The following is a 6,499-nucleotide window of genomic DNA, read 5'->3' on the forward strand; positions in this document are numbered from 1 at the left end:
TAGTGCCCTTTTTAAGAGCCAAAAGATATCGGAGCGGAACCAGCCACCCCCCTGTCTTTCCCAAATACATGCGATCAAAATTTTGAGATATCCATTTTGTTAAAAATAACTCAAAGCTCATACGACAAAGATTCCGATGTAGACGCAACCCACATGACCCGGGGGCAGGCGTTATAAATTATGCCCTTGAAGCATACATGGTTCTTATGGAAGGGATGCTCGTATAAACTTCAAAAAGGGCTCCTTTGAAGTTAATTTGATTGAAAATTGAAAGTTTGAGTTAACTTTTAAGAGTCAAAAGAGATCAGAGAGCAATTAATCCCCCCAACGCCTTCTTTTTCCAAACCCATCTGACGAAATATGTTAGATTGACATTTTGTCAAAAATAATTCAAAGGTCGGATAAGAAAACTCCAGTGTCAATACAACCCCCCAGGGCCCGGGGAAAGGCGTTCTAAGTTATGCCCTGAAGGCATGTATGGTTCTTATGAAAGGGATGCTCGTATAAACTTCATAGAAGGCTCAATTTATTGGAAATTGAAAGTTCTAGTTCACTTTTTAAGAGTCCAGAGATTAAAGGGCAACTAGCCTCCAACCACGCCCTTTATTCCCCAAACCCATCTGCTACCAATTTTGAGATAGCCTTTTTTTTTAAATTGCTAAAAAATTAGATATCAAAAACTTTGGTGTCGACACAACCCCCCAGGGATGGGGGGGGGGGGGTAAGCGTTGTAAGTTTTATCATGGGGGCATATATGGCTCTTATGGAAGGGATGCTGGTATAAACTTCGGAGAGGGCTCATTGGATTGGAAATTGAAAGTTCCCATTCACTTTTTTAGAGTAAAAAAGATGGGAGGGCAACTAGCCCCCCCCCTTTTCCAAGCCCCATATTCTTGAAACCCATCCAATAAGAACTTTGAGAGAGCCATTTTTTCAGACTGATTCAAAGATCATATAACGAAAACTTCGGGGTCAACATAATCCCTTAGGTCCCGGGGTAGGCGTAGCTGTTATGGAAGGGATGCTCGTATAAACTTCAGAGAGGGCTCATTTGATTAGAAATTGAAAGTTTTAAGTCAGTTTTTAAGAGCCAAAAGAGATCAGAGGGCATCTATCCCCCCACGCCTCTTTTTCCCAAAATGTATCCGATAATTTTTTTTTTGTATAATTATAGCCATTTTGTTAAAAATAGTTCAAAGGTCAGATAAAAAAAATCCGGTGTCGACATTCCCCCAGGGCCCGGGGACAGTTGTTGCAAGCTATTCCCTGGTGGCATATATGGTTCTAACGGTAGGGATGCTCGTATAAACTTCAGAGAGGGCTCATTTGAATAGAAATTGAAACTTCTAGTTCTATTTTTAAGAGTCAAAAGAGATCCAAGTGAAACTAGCCCCACCCCCAAACCCTTTTTTCTGAAAACACATCCGATACAAATTTGGAGATGGGCATTTTTCAAAATAGTTCAAGGGTCAGAAAACAAAACTCCGGTGTCAACACAACCCCCAGGGGCCCCGGAAGCAGGCTTTGTAATTTATGTTCCGGGGCCGTATATGGTTTTTATGAAAGGGATGCTCGTAACTTCAAACTTCAAAGAGGACTTGTCTGATTTGAAAATAAAAGTTCTAGTTCACTTTCTCAGAGACAAAAGAGAACGAAGGGCAACTAACCCCTCCCCCCTCCATGCCTTTTTCTTCCCCAAACCCATCCGATAAAAAATTTGAGGCTGCCATTTTATTAAAAACACTTTACAACATCAGATATTAAACTTTGGGTTCGACACAAGCCCCCAGGGCCCAGGGACAGGCGTTGTAAGTTATGCCCTGGGTGCATATATGGTTCTTATAGAAGGGGTGCTCGTATAAACCTTAGAGAGGGCTCATTTGATTGAAGATGGAAAGTTCTTGTTCACATTTAAACAGTCAAAAGAGATCGAAGGGCTATTAGCCCCCCCTACCCCACACTCTTTTTTCCCCTGACTCATCCAATAAAATTTTTAGATAGACATTTTGCTATAAATAGTTCAAACATCAGATAATAAAAACTCAGAGGTGGACAAAAACCCATTTTTTACTTTTATGTTGTTGCTTTGATACTATTTTTTATACTTTGATGAACATTTGATATTGAAAAAAGTTTGATTTTAAAATAGGGTATTTTTATAAACTTGAAACTTTTCGCAATAAAAACAGAAAAAAATTAATTAAAAATAAACTTTCCGAAAAAGAATTTCTTCAAAGAAAAGTAAAGGCCATTTTAAACTTAAGACCAGAAGATACAAACACCTGTTAAAATTCAAACTTAAAAAGATGAGGAATTAATATTAAAGAACAAATGAAACCCAAAACGAACAGAAATTAAATAAAAAATCATAGCAAAAAAAACTTACAACAAGTAATAATATAAGTGAATAAATAGAGTAATGCTCAAATTTAATATGCAAATCAAGCTTAAAACAAAACAAAAACATTTGGTATTGAAGAATGAATGAAACCAAAACCGATCAGAAATTAAATAAAGAATCAATGCAAACAAACATACAATCGATACTAATGTAAATGATGCAACATAAATCTTAAATGATAAATCTTAAAACAAGTGAAACTTAAATTGAATATGCAAATCAAGCTTGAAATGAACAAAAATCACTACAAACAAGAGTTTGGGTATAGTCTCCTTCTCTCACTGTAAAAGTCTAAAACCTACTGTGTCATGGCGCTTTACTGAAAACTATATGTGTCTTGAAAAGTCTTTGAAAGTATAAACAAAATGAAATTGACTATTTGAAATATAATGATATTAATTGTTTAAGGATCTATCAGTTACAGTCAATGCTGTAAGAACTGGAAAAAAAAATACATGTAATATAATTCGTTTTCAGTGAAGAGCCAATGACGCAGTAGGTTTTTGGTTTTTACAGTTAAGGAAGGGGACAATTTTAGGGGTCTTTAACAGTTTTAGAAATAACTAATAATTTAGACTGAATATTTGATATGTACTGATATTAATTGCTGAAAGCTCATCAGGTAAAAACTTTACTGTAGTTTTAATGTTTATTTTCAATATTAAGGACAAAAGAAAATATTGTATTATAATTCGTTTTCAGTAAAGCGCCATGACGCAGTAGGTTTTAAACTTTTACAGTGAGAGAAGGAGACGATACCCAAACTCTTGTTTGTAGTGATTTTTGTTCGTTTCAAGCTTGATTTGCATATTCAATTTAAGTTTCACTCGTTTTAAGATTTATTTATTCATTTACATTAGTATATATTGTATGTTTGTTTGCGTTGATTCCTTTTTAATTTCTGTTCGTTTTGGGTTTCACTTATACTTCTATACCAAATTTTTTGTTATGTTTTAAGCTTGATTTGCATATTCAATTGAGGCATTACTTGCTTTAATATTTGTTTATTCATTTATGTTATTTCTTGTTGTATGTTTTTTTGCTATGATTGTTTATTTAATTCTGTTCGTTTTGGGTTTCATTTATTCTTTAATAGTTATTTCTCGTCGTTTTGAGTTTGAATTTTAACTGGTATTTTTATCTGCTGATATTAAGTTTAAAATAGCGTTTACTTTTCTTTGAAAACTTCTTTTTTGGAAAGCTTTTTTTTTTAAATTAATCCAAACAAGATCATTTAAAAATTTACCAGAAAAATCTCCATGTCAGCTTCATGGCTATTCTATATTCTGTTCTTGACAAGTTGAGTTGCAATAATTCTGTAATCTGATACTTTTTTCAAATTAATTTGAGATTTTATTCAAGAAAAAAAAGGAACTGTAAGATAGACAATTCAAACTTAATGTTCACGTGGGTGGAAATATGAGCAAGGCTACGTGACACCTCACATAATTTTGCTGAATCGTTTTTTCGAGAAAAGTATAATAAGCATAACCTTGAGTGATTCTAAATCATTCCTCAGTTAAGACACAATGAGGACTCTCCTGTTCACCGTACTATTTAGCATTCTAGTGGGTAAGTGTTTTCTATATTTTTTTTTCCATCGTTCTAAATGTTTCAAAGAAAAATCATAAAATAATAAGGACATCTATGGACATGATATGGGTAATCAATAAATTTCTTTTGAATCGCTTAAATATACTTATATTATTTTTGTTTTATTATTTTTTTTCTGAAAGTTAATTTAACTTTGGGGTTGCACGATCAAAAGGCAGCAGCACAAAACAATGCTTAGTTTCATGATGTGGGGGATAACATAAACAGGCAATGCTATAGTGTTGCCTATAGTGGAGGGCCATAGTTTTCAATGTGTTGTGTTTTTTTTTTTACCAGATGCACTTTGTGACAAAGGGGTCATCATATTAACTTCGGAGGGGCTCATTTCATTAGAAAATGAAACTTCTATTGCCCATTAACTTAAATATTAAGATTAAAAAATGATCGGAGGACAGGCAGATCACTCCCCTTGCCACGCCTCCCCCCCCAATGTATCCAATACAAATTTTTATATTGCCAGTTTGTTCAAAATAGTCCAAAGGTAAGTACATTTTAAGACCACACTGGCTATACATGACATATGAAACTAAGAGAGGAAATAAAATAATAAATAAAAATCTTCCTGGGAGGTTGTAAGAGGGAAGCTTTGAATAGATCGGGATGGAGGAGGATCGTGCGTAGCTGTGTTGGCCTAAGGTGGCATGGTGCTGTGGTGGGTTGTTAGTAGTAGTAATAACCCTGAAATGGAACTTTGAGCAGCGATGCAATTTATGGGTGATGTATTATTATTGTTATTATTATTATTATTTCTTCAAAATAGTAATTAGACAGTACATCTTAAAAACTAATATCTCAGAACTGAATAAAATTTACGTTCCTGAAGCAACAAATGGTGCCATTTATTTTATACGATATTATTTTACGCCGTACTTCAAAGTAGGATATTATTCTATGTGAACGCTCATTTTGAGCGCATTTTAGGCTAACATTTCAGGGAGATTTCCACATGTTGTACTATTTTCAGTTAATTAATTGCAGGGCTATGTACCAGCTAACTTAATATGCTACTTGATGGCTTAGCAAAGCAAATCATGTTTATTGAGCGTAAAATGGTTTAAATATTTTAATTTGGTTGCCGAAAATAATCAATATCTGTAAAAAAAAAAAAAAAAAATAGTTTGTCATTTACAAGTAGATACTCATAAGACACTAGAAGAGAACGCTCTGGCGTTTTAATGGCGTTTAAAAAGGCGTTTAAATGGCCTTTAAAAAGCAGCAAAGTTATAAAAAGGTATACTTGGCATAAAAACTGCTTCAATAAAAATTATATGTTCAAATTGTCGCAACACACAAGGGGTTTTGTGACACCCTTAGTGACACCTTTAGTATAAAGATGTCAGAACACCCTTGCGGCACCTTTATTATAAAGTTAACACAAACTTTATACATTAGTATACAAACATACATTTAAAAAGATTTTAAAGTATCCAAGACTTAGGAGTGATATATTGGAGCGGTCTATCTACCCATCATAAATTTTTATAAGATTTTTCTCTTAGTCATTTGAATAGTAAAAAGTTTTTAAACCAGTATCACATTCTTTCAGTGTTGCCAAGTTGAACCATGAAAACAGACAAGCATGACTAGTTATTTAAATTTGACACGCTTTTGGTCAATAAATTTTAAAAAATTTATGTGGTCTGTTAAATCCCAAAGGAAAATATTATTTTATAGAAAATCTATGCCTTCTTATGCTGCTTGGTTATATATTGTCAGTGTCACCCCTATAGGCCATATCTGATATTTTCATATGTTTGAAGCAATTGCCAAACACTGTTTGCTTAGCTATTCTCAAAGGGAGCATTGGTTGTATAATTGAAACCAATAGGATAGAAAGTGAATGATCATTTTTTCCTTCCTACCCCTCCCCCTTCCCTCTCCATTTGAATGGGGCTCAGTAAAAGATTGTTGACAGTTATTTCTGAAGTTTTAAATTGCCAGATATGATTCTTTAGGTTAAAAATGTGACGATATGTCAGTGACAGAGACTTAAATCTTTATTTATGGATTTTTTTTTTTTGGCTACACCTTCAACTCCTTTTTTTTGCAGGCTAAGGCTGCTGCAGGATTAGCTTTACTTATACAATATCTTTTACCTTACCGACTATTTTGAATTTAGTTTACAAATTTGAACTAGAATGTGGACAGGAAATATCCTTCTAAGACAATTATACAAGGAGCTGCCTTGTTTTTTTTTGTTTGTTTTTTTTCATCAAAACCTGTTATTTTAGTTTGACGCTGATCTTATTACCGCACATTTAAGTTTAAATTTTAAATTTGAGCTAGAATATGCACTACAAATATTTGTTTAAAATATTTCGTAAAGAAGCTATCTTGTTTTCAAAACAAAAGCCAGTAGATTTGTTTAATAATGGGCTGCTTACCATCGACTTTAGATTTAAACTTTGAAGAGGAATAAAAATGTGCCCCAAAGTAAAAATCGATATGTATCAAGGAGATGGCCTGTATTTGAAACTGAAACCA

The sequence above is a fragment of the Artemia sp. Qi Xiang Cuo genome, chromosome 8, assembly GCF_049724085.1.
Source record: "Artemia sp. Qi Xiang Cuo chromosome 8, ASM4972408v1, whole genome shotgun sequence".
Taxonomy (NCBI): Eukaryota; Metazoa; Arthropoda; class Branchiopoda; order Anostraca; family Artemiidae; genus Artemia; species Artemia sp. Qi Xiang Cuo.